The sequence below is a fragment of the Pterocles gutturalis genome, unplaced genomic scaffold, assembly GCF_000699245.1.
Source record: "Pterocles gutturalis isolate BGI_N339 unplaced genomic scaffold, ASM69924v1 scaffold36623, whole genome shotgun sequence".
In the NCBI taxonomy this organism is placed as follows: Eukaryota; Metazoa; Chordata; class Aves; order Pterocliformes; family Pteroclidae; genus Pterocles; species Pterocles gutturalis.
Window position 1 is genome coordinate 28,339 of NW_010121735.1, and position 15,308 is coordinate 43,646.

The following is a 15,308-nucleotide window of genomic DNA, read 5'->3' on the forward strand; positions in this document are numbered from 1 at the left end:
TTCATTTAAGGCCTTCTCCTGTCTGGCTTAAATTAATGGCTTATAGTGTCAGTGGTCTCCAAACACTGCTGCCTAATGCATGGTTTGTTGCTAGGAGGGCTGCTGTCATCCACGTTTTAGTTGTGAATGTGATGACCAATTTTGCATCTCTTCCCAAGCTTTGGCTGGATGACTCAGCTGGTCCTCTGGTGACTCATTTCAGTCTCTCATGAGCCCAGGAAGGACTAAAGAGGGAAGCATGGCTATTTTAATATACAAAAAATGACCAAACCTAAGGAGTGTGTCCACAAAGGAGTACTACAAACATTGAATGAATTGGGTATTTATGTAGGGTGTAAACTCATCCCTTCCCACTGCAATTCTTTCCCCAGTTACCGTACTTCTCCTGAATCTAGTTTCCAGGCTCTTCTTATTCTTCATCCATATGAATATTGGAAAGTTCTCTGTAAGTTTTGTGTGCATAAGGTCTGATGAAAGTTCACAGGGCTTTTGGTACTAAATTCCCCTAGCTGGTTTTGGTTTTTTGGCTGTCCCCCCCTCTCCTCATTTACTAAGATTCTCACAATCGGTCTGTCAACAGCCATAGGCCCACCCCAGGCCTTTTTTTTTCCCAGAGTCCTTCCTATGTTAGACAAAGCTAAGATTCCCAAGGTTCTCTTAGACGTTTTTAAAGTTCTTGTGATTGACCACAAGATGTTACTAATTTGTTTTTTCTGGATCCTGCAGAAACAGCAGTGTATTTGCTCCTTGTGAGAAAATGATACAGAGCTTTCTTTCCCAGAAACTCTGCTTTTCTCATGACTCAGTTTGGCCAGACTTCATCATTAGTCGAAACCCGTAGGTGTGACTGTGGACAGCTTGGCTGCGATATCACCGGCACGTTGATGATTTTGAACTCGTTGTCCCATTGTATCTATCCTTGCTGTAGAAAAAGGAAAGAGTTGAGTGTTCGGGGCTGAAAGTACACGGCTGCAAAACAGCTGTAATAGTGCCAGAAAGATGCTTTTGGAAGAGATGGGGTAAGCGCATAGTGGCATGTCGGTTCACAAGTATAGGATCATGGATGAGAAGGAGGCCTGACAGCCCATTTAGCTAGTCTGTCATCTGTAGCCAGCTATCTTTTCTAGTGTGGATTTCTGATTTTGTAGGTTTGGCTTCAGCAGTAGTGCTGTACCCGTGAGTGCCGCACAGCGGTTACTGGTAGTGAAGAGAGAGCGCAGTCATACACAGCAGAGGCGTGCTCGCGTTCCCTTTCTCTATGCAGGGTGCCATTCAGGGTCTTAAAAGCACCAGGTGGTCTGGAGCAAAGTGACACCAGGGGTTCTCTGTCACTTTACACCCCACTGAAGCTATCACCTGCTTGCTCTTTCTTTGTTGACGAGAAGCACATAACGCCCAGTCTGGCTGTGGGGCTGTCTCTGCCTAGAGCATGTTTTTGAAGCTTGGTCCCTCTTTCTAGCCCATCACAGTGGTAGCGTGCCTCAAGCTGCACTGCAGAAGGCATTTGGCGTGTGTCGTACTGGATCTTCAGGTTCTGTCATGCTGTAGTTTTGCCAGCACAAGAAGCCTGGCAGCCATGGCGTTAAGCACTGTAGAGCTGAGTAAATAAATATGTCAAAAAATAATCATATCCTGCACAACAGAGAAACCTGAGAGACTGATGGTAGCCAGGGAGTTCTGCTGATACAGGTGGGGGGTTTTATTGTTTTCTTTATCTTAATGACTTCCCTTTCTCTGATTACTTTTCTTTGAGAGCTTTGAGGGGGAGTAGGCAGTTACTGGTCCCCCTGAGCTGCTTCCTTGCACACAAGGGCCTTATATCCTTCTTTCTCAAGGAGCCTTTCCTGAGCTCCTGGGTATTTACTCTTCAAGGCTCTGAAATCCTTCATGTATTTTATCCACATGCCTAAATCGAGTTCTCTGTTAGCTTCCTGCATCACCGAGGCTGTCCTTCCTTGGCCACACAAGCTGCTTCTCTGCATGCTGAACTGGCCTCTGTCCTATTAGACCTTGCTTAAAAAGAAAGTTGGACAGTGGGAGATGAGGCATGTACTGCCAGCCCCCAGCCCCAGCAGCCAGCCAGCAGTGGGGCAGGGAGGCACTTCTGTGGGATCGCTTGGGGCAGCATCACTCTTTTCTTTTGGAGAAGAGGTTAATTGCCTTCATGGGTCATCTTCTGGCTGTGTGTGCCTGAGTGTGACCACGTGTTTTGTGTAATGGAGGTCAGCACAACCTGAAATGGTGGAAGACTGTTGGAGTTTCCGTTGCAGTCCTGGGGGTTACCAAGGTTACGACCACCAACAGACCGTGTGCTCATGGAGAGAGACAGGAGAGAGGCTGCTGCAGCTCCCTCTCAGCGTGGTCTCCTGTGAGCTACTTGCCACTCCCAAAGGAGAAGGAGTCAAGAGAGACAGTTAAGTGGCGCTTTTTTACACATTTATTCTTCTTAGGCGCAGCCTGTGAATTAAAGAGATGACGGAATGGGGGTTTTTGAGGAGACATGAATCCACATCCAAACCCTCCCTGCTGGTCTTTGGTTTGGGCTGGATGGCTCAGTCCTGCTGTGCCCGTTCTGGTCCCGAGCTGTGCTCATGGCCCCAACCTGTTTCATGTCATGCATTTCTGGTTTTATAGTCTTACTTTGGAATGCAAATCGAACGTAATGGGTGACAGCAGAAAAGGTTTCTGACTGTTTGGCCATCACTTTGGAGATGTTTTCTTGACCCTGAGCAATGAGGAGGATAAAGTATGGAAGAGAGGGTGAAAAATTCACAGTCAAGGTGTGTTTCTCTGAGGAACTGAAGGGCTTTTCCATGTGCCAGTGTGTGTTTGTGTGCCTGGGTGAGGACAGATTATTTACAGAATCATTTTAACAACTTAAAGTGCAGGGCAGGTGGTTAACCTGCACTATCTGTTCTCTTAATTTTCTAAAACGCTCCGTAGCCCTTGATGTATGAGGGTGCTGTATATCCTGTCTTTGGATTTCATTCTTATTTGAAAGGGAGATGTTGCTATAGAAGGGAGGAGATGTAGTTAACCCTGGCTTTGAGGTAGTTGGGAAGTCATTAAATCAGTCTATCTCAATTTTCTGCTTTGGCAGAATCCTGTGCCCAGCTTCCTGACCTTTCCCCTTGCATCTTAATTTTCCTTTGCATCCCAAATCCTGTGTATTTCATCCAGACCTCACCAGAGGCTTGCTTCTCTCCAACAGGTCTGTATCCTGATGGAAATGAAATGAAGGGAGGGACTTTGCGAACAGGCAAACTGACCTTTTCAGCCCAGCTAGCGCTTGATCTGAGTTTCAGATTTCGTAAACAAAGCAAGGGCTGAATGTCATGCAATGGCCTCTTTGCAAATGAAACACTTAGGAAAAAATTCTGTGGGAGTGAGAGGCTCAGCCTGAGACTCCAGCAAGCCTTGCCAATGTCCTGCCTTCACGAGTAGGGCTGCTTCTAACAAGTAAGGTATGCAAAGTGCCAGCCATTCCCTCTGGTTTCATCACACTTGCAAGCCAGCTGGACATTACAAAGCTAATATTTACAGGTGGGAAGTCATCCAGGTGGGGAGGCAGCTGTGGTGGAAAAAGCCAAAACATCCTTTCCACTAGGCAGTTGTGGGAAGCCACGAGTGTGCCAGTGCTGCATGGATGAGGGGGGCACAGCCAGGGCAGCGGAGGGGAACAGTGATTCATTTTGGTCCTTTTTGCAGAGGCCCTGGCACCCCTTCCTGGGAACTAAGGTCATGGAGGGCCAGGCAGGGTGGCCAGTGAAGTCTGGGGTCAGGAATTGAGGAAGTCCTCTGTTGCCCCTGTAAGATGGGGATATTGTGGTCAACTCCTGTTTGGCAGATGGAAACTGAAGTGACCCAACTGAGTGACTTGACCCACGCTGCCTGGAAAGCAGGGCCATGCCCAGATCCTTCTTTTTTTCAGTTCTGCTTTCAGGATGCAACTCTATCAGCAAGTAGCAATCAGAGATGGAGCTTGTGGGAACCTAGAGGCTCTTGCAGTATGGATCTGTGTGGAGGTTAATCATATGGACCCATACGCACGCTAAACTGGACTAGAAGGCAAACTGTGGCTAGTTCCGTATTTACTGCAGAGATTTTCTTGTGTAGCTCTCCAAAGGGAACTTTGGGTGATGTAGAAATGTCGTGGTTACTGTTTGTTCCACTTTGCCACCATGGAGGATATATGATGAGAAGGAGGAAGATGGCCGGAACACGTGTGCTGTTGTTAAACAGTCCTACCTGGCACATTGATCTGAGTAACTGCTTTTAGGCTCATCTAGCTCCATTCTGGCTTCAGGATGGGGAAGCCACAAAACATTCCTTGGTAGCTTGCTTTCCCTCCCTCCCCTGGCCGTTCCCAGCACTTCAGGCATTTAAGCATGGCATTATATGAGCCCTAGAGTGTCATGCCTCATTTTGAGTAGTGTTACCGTGGTCTCCTGCTCTTTAAGCAGGTGTGGTGCTCCTCAGGGGTCCCCGAGCAGCCTGCAGCACAGCTCCAGCCTGGCACCCTGCTTGTGCCTCAGCTCTGCTGGGCCACTCTCCAAGAAAATGGAAAGAAGGATTTCTTTGGCAAAGTATTTTGTTACACATCCGTTAGTGTCCTCCAAAGATAAAGCTTCAAAATAGGGTTTCTGTCGATCCCTCTTGTCTGACTTTGTCTGTTCTTTTTTTTTTTTTCTCATCCCATCTCTGACTCCACAGCAGACTTTCTCCTCCAAGGCCCTTGGGAGTACTGAGTGTTTGGTTGTAAAACTTATTCCTGACTTCATGACAACCACTTTCCTAAAACCCCTTTACACTGAGATTGTGCATAAGTTCCTTCACACTCTCATTCAGACTTTGAAGGCTTTCAGATGCTGCCATTGCCTCCATCTTTGTTGTTCCTTGCCTCATTTTGCTCTTGGGACTTCAGAAGTTGTCACAGGAGCTGATGGCTTTGCTCCCTGGCTCGGGAGGACTGTTGCTCAGTGAGATACATCTGGCAGGGCTATCCATCTGCTTTCTTGAGCTGCTGAGACCTACTATGGGCACAGTGGACTCCTGGGTTTCTTAATTATGTCTGGAGAGCGCTTTGACATTTTGGTAGAGCATGTGCAGCATCATGTCATGATTTCTGTAGAGGTGACAGTCTTCCTATCAGCTTTGACAGGTATGCTGAAGGGGGTTTACTGACTGGGGTCTGGCTCTGTTTTGTCAAGGCTGTAGCCTATGCAATGTATTCACTTGCTGCCTTCATTTGCTTTCCACTCAGTGATATTGAAGTGTCCTGGAGAGATGTTTTGCACTATTCCAACTGTGCTCTGTTTTCCCCTAGGAAGGTATCTAGGGGTTATCTTCCAGTTCAGGGGAGCACAAACTTGACTGCTGGACCTTCTCACACCAAGACCTAGAAATTAGTATCAGGTCCAGTGGCTGCAGGATCTACAGGGAAGTAATGAGGCAGCTTCTGGTGAGGTATATTTTAACCGGCATTCTCAGGTGTTGCATCGTTAATTAACTATAATGTGGAACATAAACTATTCACATGATTTACTGAGGAAATCTGTAATATCTCTTGGCATTACTGCAATTCATTAAGGTGGGAGATGGAGGTGACCCCAAAAGAATCCTTCACTGAGGTGTAATCAAGGATTTAAATGTGAGTGTATGTATTTGTCCCTGAGTTTTTGCTTCATGTGCCTAAAACTGCGAATATGTCAGAGGAGCCCACAGCTTGTTACTGAGTCTCATGGGCACCTGAATCCACATCAAAAGTATGGCAAAGAATTGCGATGTTTCTAGATTACAGAAGTCATCTAATAGTAGGGCTCTGTGGCTTGTAGTGGATATGGAAAAGCAAAGTTTCATAGTGGTGAGATGTGAAATTGTGGTCACTGAGCACTGGAGGAAAGGCTTGATATTGGAGAGACTTGACTCCTTTGTCTATAGAGACAAAATAAAAGACAGCACAGATGGTTCAAAGGGAGAACTGTGGATGGTGATGCCTTGTATTCACTAGTTCCTAAGAGTTTGGTGTTTCAGATGTATAGCATCCTTATTTAAGTGGTTGCCCACAGTCCAAATCCAGCTCATGTGACATTGTGCAGTGACCTGCCAGATGTGATGAGCATGGGCGGGTGGGGCTGGAGCAGCCTAGATGTTTCCAGGCTCTGGCACAGGGTCTGGCCCAGGGTGGTGCTGCCTCGTTTGGTCTGCGTGGGACACGCCAGGGCTCTGGGTAGCCCGTTTCCCACCAAGATACTCATGTCAGCTCTCACCTGGGGTGGCAGGGGTGCTTCCAGGAGCGCTGGACCCAGCACAGGCAGCTCTGCCTATCTCACAGTCTTCATGCATAGTCCTGAGAAAAGAGATGCTGTCCCTGCAGGGACCATGCACCAGAAAGTACCCATCTCCCACCACCCCAACTCTGGAGATGTCCTGGGGGGGAAAGCAGGTGTGTGCCATCTCACCAGCCTTCAGCCTGCATCACTACAGAGGTGCTGAGCCTGGGCTTGCCCACTGCCCTGCTCCCCAGTGGTGCTGGCTAGCAGCCCCAGCCAGCCTTCACCACTTCTCCCAGCACCTCCTGTGCCTGCAGGCAGGTGCGGTGGAGCTGGAGGCTCAGAAAAGGGGGCAGGACAGACTGGACTAGCTTAGAGGAAGGTCCCCCCAGTGTTTTCCTGGCTGTGTCCTCTTCTCCCTGGTCAGATGAGAAGGCTTTCAGTACCCAGCAGGCAAGTTGCCCTGGATTTAAGGAGTTAAAAGGGAGAGTGAAGAAGGAAATAAAGATGGTTTAGGGGGGAAGATAGCAGTATCCTGAGCTACATGCCAAAATAACCTGCTCAGGGCATGACAGGGAGCAGCTGCCTGTATTCCACCCTCCCCCCTGCCCCATGCCCCTGAGTACTAACTGAGGTCCTCGTTGCAAGCTTTTATCCTATCTATAAAGCAAAGTCATGGTGTGGAGTATAAAATAGTAAGTAGGGTTGCATTGCTGATGCTATAAATGCAAGAGAGGGATGTGTAGGAGGGCAATCAGGGTGGCGGGGGGATACAGGGTGTGAATGTGACTGTGATCAGAGCTCCCTGCCCATCGCCATGCAGCAGGAGATAAGCTTCTCGGACGCATGTGGAGTAGAAGGATGATTGGCTTTGTTTGCTTGGTTTTGTTTATGGGCATTGGAAAGTCTTTCTTTTTTGTCTGGCCAGGGCATGTGGATCAAACATGGCATCTTAGAGCCATGTGAAGCCAGGTCTGGAGCACTGCAGGGGACAGGGTCTGTCACATGTTTAGGAACTGCTGTGCACTATGTAAGCATTTAGGAAACTGCTAATTAGGATGAGGCTGTTTCACTAGCAGGACAGGAAGAGCAGAGCAGAAAGGCAGGGAGATTTTCACCTGGAACGGAGGCTCCCTTGACATCTTCTGCTCACCAGGAACAGGAAGGAGCTGAGGCTGTTGAGGTCTGAACTCCACTTTGAGGTTGTCTCCAAACATTGGGTAGCACAAGGGAAGGAATTTGTGTAGCCTCCAGGGACATCGATTTTAAGGAGGTTCCAAGAGTGCAGTGGTGCTGGGGACAATGCCTCAAAAGGGGCCACACAGAGGTCACCATGAAGAAGATTGCCTTGCTCGAGACATGGCTAGTTTGAAGGTGCAATACATTAGCCATACCTGGCAGATCCCCTTTTCATTGCCTCCTTAACCCAGGTGTGTATAGGAGTTTGCAGGCTTGTGCCTCTCTGGGGAGAAGTGGAAGATGCTTATTTCAGGAGTGTCTTGTGTGCATCATTTATATGCTGAACACATGCCATATGCTTTCGATGGTATTTTTCAAGCAGGTGCTGTTGTTCTGGCGGCAGTCAGCAAACAGCTTCTGGTTACAGTGCACTGGCAGCTCTGCAGGTACTGCAAAAGGTCTTACTGCCTGCTTAATACAGGGCAGGGGCTCGGTCTCTTGCCGCTGGAAAGGCCACATTTATAAATCAGCAGTAAGTGCTGGGAGTAAAGCAGAATAAAACATCAGTGACTTTCAAACTGTTCCTTCTTTAGTCCCCAAAGTTTGTTTCTTGCCCTTTGGGGTGAGGTGGGTGGATAGGGAACTCTACCTCATTTGCTTTCGTGAAACCTGTTGGAACTACAAGTGAGGCAGCTGTGTGATTTGTGTATGCGTACAGAAAAGGGCCATCTGAATTGTAAATAGCACCTGCTAAATTATTATTAAGTGAAAGCTGATGTGGGAGGAGTTCTGAGGAAAAAAAAAAAAAAAAAAAAAGAGCCCTCAAGTCTTTTAATAAAAGTCATTCAGGCTGTTTTAACATTGTCCCCTGCCTGCACACTGCCTACTTCAGCTCATGTGGATGCTACAGGGAGTTATGTGAGTCGTATCAAGGACAGGGGAAGCCCCATTAAATCTAGTTACTGTCAATTGTGTGAGAGCTTTAAATGGCTACACTAAAACTCATTATTAAAGAAAGGAACTATCAATTTTATTTAATGCATGGTGCCCAACCTTGATTCTGCTCCCAGCCCAGAGACTCACCATGCCGCAGGGGTGATATAAAAATTAAACCTGCACTCTTCAGGTCTTGTATTTAGCTGTGCAGAGTCCTGGCTGCAGCCTGGCTGGCTAACTGGGGCTGTGGGAGCCTGCCCTGCCCCCCTGCCACGGCAGGGACCAAGCCTGAGCTCAGCCTGTGTTGCCACTTGCCTTAGTCCAGACAAAGCTTTCTCTAGCATCGTTGGGGCTGCTGAGCTGGGCTTCATGTGAGTAGCTTCATGCTCATCCTGAGCATCCTCACCCCCTCCGCTCCCAGTGGAGAGCAAAAAGGCGAGAAGCTGGGCACCAGCTTCAGGCCATCCCGTGCAAAACATGGCAAGGTGTCTGCTAGGATCTTCCTGCAGCGAAGAGATGCGGCGAGAGAGGCCCAGCCTCACACAGAAGGTTTCTTGGCAGACCTGTGAGTGGGGGTTTAAGAGGACTTTTCCCAAGTGAAACAACCCATTTTCCATCCCTCCGTGGCTTATGGCCCCTCTGTCTTTCCAAGACACCACGAGTGAGGATGCTACCCAGGAGCATCCCTGCTGGCTCTGGGGGTTGCTCAGGGGGCATTGCTGTCACAGGGATTGTCTGGCATGGATCATCCCTTTATTGCTGGCTTGTTTCTTCACGGACGTCGTGGCAAGCTATTGTCGGCCTATGTAATCAAAAGGCTGAAGCTATAAATCATATTACAGGCTGTAATGAGGAATTTGATCCCTGTAACAAACCATCCAACTTTTATTCACATTTATTACTATTTTTGCTATTGCCACGGATTAAAGATCCTTTCTGAAAAAAAAAAAGCGTGCCACCAGCACAATTTGGTAGTGTCCTCAGGAAATTTAGAGTTGTATTTTTCTCACATTAACTGCACAAGCAAATTTGCAATAAAAATGACTTTGCTGCAGACGCCTTCTTTTCCCATCACCAAACTGTCACTCAGCCTGTAATTTCTTGGTATTGGACTATGCTGAAGAGCTGGCCGAGTTATTTTCTTTACAATGTGTGCCCCTGAAACCTCAAATGTGAGAAAATAATTTTGGGTGGAAGGAAGAAGATTTCATATGTCTTTTTTTTAGGAGAAAAAAAAATATTTCTCCTGCAATGAGATATAACCTCAGAGGAGGGTGGAAGTGGCAGCAGAGGAGTCCAAAGTCCTCCTTTTAGCCACAAGACCTCCTCCACCCACTCTGTTTTTGGGGTACCAGGGTGAGTCACTGTTTGTCCCCTGTTCCTGTCCTCCTGCTGAGGCTGCCAGCAGTGTTGCGGGGACAGCAAGGGGCTGGTTGTTGATGTGGAAACCAGTCCCTAACAACAACTCATTTCACCAAGAGGCACAGGCGGCCATCTGACGTCGACAACGTTGAGCGACTGCTGACCTTGTTTTTAGCGTCAGCTGATATCAACTGGAGCTCTGCCAGTTTGCACCAGTTGAAAGTCTGTCTGTTGATGGTGGCGATTATCCTGATTTTTACAGCAGCACTGAGAAAGTTGCAGCTGCTGCACTCCACATCCCTGACTTTAATTTGGGGTGCCAGGGTTTTCTGGTGTTATCTTTAGAGGAGTGTGTGAGAAGGACCTCTCTCCTTGTTCTGCGTCGATCATTTTTTTTCCTTTTTTATTTTCTATGAAGAGGTATTGCTCAGGCACACCATGGAATGAAAGCCATAAAGCTATAAATTACACCTCTGCTAGGTCCACAATATGTTACCAATTACATCTGCTTTATTATTCACGTCCAGGGGGAAAACATACATCAAACCAACCCCGCTCTTCAGGCAGGTCGGTACTGTACTAGAAAGAACACCATGACTCTTCTTAATCAGTGGAAAACAAAACACAGTTTCATCTCACTCGCGTACGATATTTGTGCCTGGGATGATAAGTCGAGTGATACTGCTGCAGTTCCCTGAGCTCGCAGCGTGACGCGTGCTATGGCATTTGTGGCAACATCCTTAACCCCCCCTTGGAAAGGGGAGAGGAGAGAAAGTACTTAGAGGGGCAGGGAGCTGGAGGGGTCCAAGGACCCTTTCGCAGGGACGTTGGAAATTACTGCCAAGGAGGCTGGAGAGAGGGAGTTAATACGAATGGCAGCAAACAGCATCAGAGATCACATTAAAGCCAGGGGTCATGTCTGCAAAGGAGGGCACGCTCCGGTTTGCAGGGCTTCGTTGCTAAAGCAGTGTTAGTGGGGTTTTGCGTTGCGTGTTCCAGCAGGGGTGAGGGTTTCTCCACATGTCCTGACAGGGGTTTTCTTCTGCACCTGCCCTGTCTTCATACGTTTGTCATTGTGGCAGGGATGAAGGTGGGGGGTTGAAGCAAAATGGAGTGGTTGTTTTGCTGGTAACTTGTGCGTAGCTATGCATGGTGGTTTTTGGCTTGCCATAGTACCCCTCTCCTGAGAAGTTCCTGGGCTTTGGGCTGCTGGGAATTAACTGGAAAATGGATGTTGGGTGTGTTTAGGTGTGTTTGCTTGACCATGCTACTCAGCATTGGAAGTGTGGAGCAACATTTTGTATTTTTTCTATATGGATATATATGTTTATGCATGCATGTGTGTGTGTATGTGTACGTATGAGCTCCAGAAAATCCTCTGAAGAGCAACAAAAACTAGTGGAGAATGGGCTTCTTTTTGGAAAGGGAGCTAAGCTTTAGATGCTCTTAGGACTTCACGTGAAGAAATCATCTATATACACTGAGGAGTTTGTTGTGGTTTTGTCACTGAAGCATTCATTCAGCTTTTAACTTTTTAAAGTAGAAAACAAGTCAAGGTTATGTTTGTGCTTAATAATTCAGCAATGGTGCCAGCTCAGCATATTGTCTGTTTCTTCCCTAGTCATTCTGGTTTACTAAAAAGAAACACTGATGACAGATACAAGGGTGAAGGAGGCTGTGCCTTTCTGCTTTAACTCCTGATGGGCACTGACTCTTAAAAAAATATGTTTGTGCCATTTACGATACCTTTGCCCCAGTTGTACCATCCCTACCAGGAAAGCTGGCAGCAAGTCAGGGCTTAGATGTCGTGTTCTCAGTGGACCACGTCTTTTTTTTCTGAATAGGAGCATTTTCTGCTTTAGTGGAATATTACTCAGAATCCTTCAGTAAGTCTATCTCAGTGATACTTCATTTTCACTTTGATTATGAGGTTCAGGGCTTCTTTTTTTGTTTGGTGGGGGGTTTTTTTGATAAAGACATAGAAGATCATTAGCTCTTCTAGGACCAAAGAAGCTTGCAGTAAAATAGGTTTTTGTCTTTTCTTAAAAAGTAAAGTTATATTAGGACCTAGTTCTGCCACGTGCTAATGTGTACGTTGCTTCATTAACAATGCCACTCATTTCCAGGGGCTCTGCTTTCCAGTGATGGTATTGTCTCTGTGAATAAGAATAGATGAACACAATTTTATAAATCTGGGAGAACTGTGAGCACACAGTGAAGCTCATGTTGTGTAACTCCCATCTCCAGTGTCCCTGAGCACAGACCAGCATTGTGCACGATTCCCACACGCAGACTTGGCAAGCAACCTGAAACATCATCTGCTGCTTTTGTCCGGGCTCCTCAACTTTGTCTGTGCACCTCCATTTTGTCACGGTATATCATCTTCTGGTCCTGTCATGGCTCTCTGCAGGCCAGAAGCTACACAGTGTTTTTATGGGAATAAACGGAGGGCTTAAGTCAGATCCACCAAACTGTTTAATATAGGATGAGCCTGAGGATTTGTGATTTGGCCTCCATAGGCGGAATACTTAGCAATATTTGACATCAGTTCTTCCTGAGAGCTAGATATATTCCTGGAGACAATGGGAATACGAGTCTCTTTAGGCAGAGGAGGTAAAAATAACATTTACATTCCTGTTATTAAAAATGGGACGGGGAGAGCAAGAGAGCAGAAATCTTGGTTGTTGTTAGTGTAGTCCAATCAGGGGTAATGATTTATTTTAGAGCATAATATTTTATTTGTGTTGAATGCATATTTCTGGAAGAGCTTGGATTTTTGTGTGTGCGTGTGCTGTATCTGAAATCTGTATCCTATTTTCCCTTCCTGCCACTGAACAAATGAAAAAAAGCTGGGGATAGCATCTTGACACTGTGGTTTCACTCTGATGTTGTATTGCAGGTATGGCCTCGCATGTGCAAGTTTTCTCTCCTCACACCCTTCAGTCAAGTGCCTTCTGTAGCGTGAAGAAACTGAAAGTGGAGCCGAGTTCAAACTGGGATATGACTGGGTACGGCACACACAGCAAAGTCTACAGCCAGAGCAAGAACGTGCAGTCCTCCCAAGCAGCCGCTGCAGCAGCCGTCAACGCCTCCCTCCAGATCCCAAATCCGAGCATCCCTTACGAGCAGACCATCATCTTCCCAGCAAGCACGGGGCACATCGTGGTGACATCCGCCAACAGCACTTCTGGTGTAGTTGCAGTGTCTGGGCAAACACTGGGCGGGCCACACAACCTGATGCGTCGCAGCACTGTGAGCCTTCTGGACACCTACCAAAAATGTGGACTTAAGCGCAAGAGTGAGGAGATAGAGAACACAAGCAGCGTGCAGATCATCGAAGAGCATCCGCCAATGATTCAGAACAATGCCAGTGGGGCCACTGTAGCCACCGCCACCACCTCCACGGCCACCTCCAAAAACAGTGGTTCCAACAGCGAAGGGGATTACCAGCTGGTGCAACATGAGGTGCTCTGTTCCATGACCAACACGTACGAAGTGTTAGAGTTTCTTGGCCGTGGAACCTTCGGACAAGTAGTCAAATGCTGGAAACGTGGCACTAATGAGATTGTGGCTATCAAGATCCTAAAGAACCATCCTTCCTATGCCCGGCAAGGACAGATTGAAGTGAGCATCCTGGCTCGGCTGAGCACAGAAAGTGCGGATGACTACAACTTTGTCCGCGCGTACGAGTGCTTCCAGCACAAGAATCACACATGCTTGGTCTTTGAAATGTTGGAACAGAACCTTTATGATTTTCTAAAACAAAACAAATTCAGTCCTTTGCCCCTTAAGTACATTCGACCAATTCTCCAGCAGGTAGCAACTGCCCTAATGAAGCTGAAAAGCCTGGGACTGATTCATGCTGATCTCAAACCAGAGAACATCATGTTGGTAGACCCATCCCGACAGCCATATAGGGTCAAGGTCATAGACTTTGGTTCAGCTAGCCATGTGTCTAAAGCTGTGTGTTCTACCTACCTTCAATCCAGATATTACAGGTAAGAGACTGGGCTCATGTGACATTGCTAGGAGAAGTATTTTACCTATGGGAATTTACCTATGTTCCTGTAAATGAATGCGAGTCATCCTGTAATCCTAAACTGGGATGGCTCTTAGAACGGCTTGTTGGTGACGGAAAAAAAATGGTATCCTAACCTCTTGGAGTTTACTTGCATTGAAAACCATTGTATATTTGTAAATAATGATAAAATGTTGTAAAAACAGAGTTTTGACAGTTACAATTTTGAAAGCCTTTCACTGCTGTCAGTACTTCGTCCTCTGGGACTGTTTCCAGAAGAGGCGGTGGATCTGGAGAGTCCACATTTCCTTTCCAAGTCAACGTAAGTAGGTTCTTGGTTTCAGAAAGACCTTAACCTAAACAATCAGTCCATATTTAAACTGTGTCTTCCAGTCTTTATTCATATGTGAAACCAGGGACTTTACAAGAATAAGGCTGGCCCACAGGAAAACTGTATGGATGCAGAAGATGCTTTGTCAAGGAATAGTTTGCACACAGGCTGTAGAGCATGCTAGAGTCAAGGAGAGTATTCTGGCTGGCTCCCGTCATCTCTGCTCCAGGTGAGCAGGCAGCCTGGTCAGGCTGGAAACACCTTTCTCCATGTGGGAAGCTGTTGGTAGGGATGAATGAGTATTGTCAGACTGAGGACCTGTTGCAAACTGTCGATTCCCACTCAAAGTGCTTTTAACTACAGATATGGGCTAGGATGGAGTTCTGACCTTTGCATAGGCGTGCCTGAAGTGAAATGTGTGGAGCAGCCGTTCCCCTCTTTCAGTCTGTTGAACGGTTTCAAGCAAAGCAGCCTCTTGTCATAACCCCTGGAAGGTCACCCTCTCCCTCTGTCTTGACTCCAGGACAGAAACTCTGTGTAGATGCTCTCCTCAAACCCTCTGTTTGGTACCAGTCAGCTTAATTCAGCATCCCAAGGACCAAGAAAAAAAGCAGTTCTACTGCTTCCTCAGAGGGGAAACAGGGATGGGGGAAGGGAACGGAATTTGTCTTTAGATGACAGCTGAATTTAGAAATGTTCAGGCCATGTTTTTGTTGTTGTAATTCTGTGAAACAGGAGTGAAGAGGGAAAATGTGATCTTTCTTGATGACTGATTTAATGAAAATCAGTCCTGGCGGCTTCCATGGCTCAGATGGGTTACAGAAAAGCAGGGTAGTTGCTCTGTTTGTAGATAGGAAATAAATCTGTCTTATACATGTGGAGGGGTGGGGACAAAAAAACAACATGGGTTCATAACAGACCCTTTTCCAACTTCATAAACATCACAGTGGCAAAGCCCACCTGGGCTCTGAGCTTGGGAAGAGTTAATTTTCACAGGAACAGGAACTTTGACAGTGTAGCACTGCAGCTGCTGATTTCTATCTGCTTGTCCTTTGCTCTGAAGGAGGCCAGAAAAAAATCCCCACCCCTAGTTTATACCTCAGAAGAGGCTTATTAAATGAAATATTCTACCTGATGACAGTCCCATCCTCCAGGAGAGACATGTTTCTGTGGTAAATATGCAAAAGCTTTTAGGGTTGCAATTACCTGG

At 46.9% G+C, this 15,308-nt stretch overlaps 1 pseudogene across 1 annotated transcript; it reads left to right on the forward strand.

Moving 5' to 3' along the window:
• The first annotated feature begins 12,650 nt into the window (after positions 1 to 12,650).
• On the forward strand, positions 12,651 to 13,751 carry LOC104464589 (annotated as a pseudogene). The gene has a single exon (XR_727583.1). The product of XR_727583.1 is annotated as a homeodomain-interacting protein kinase 2 pseudogene (transcript).
• Positions 13,752 to 15,308: the final 1,557 nt, after the last annotated feature.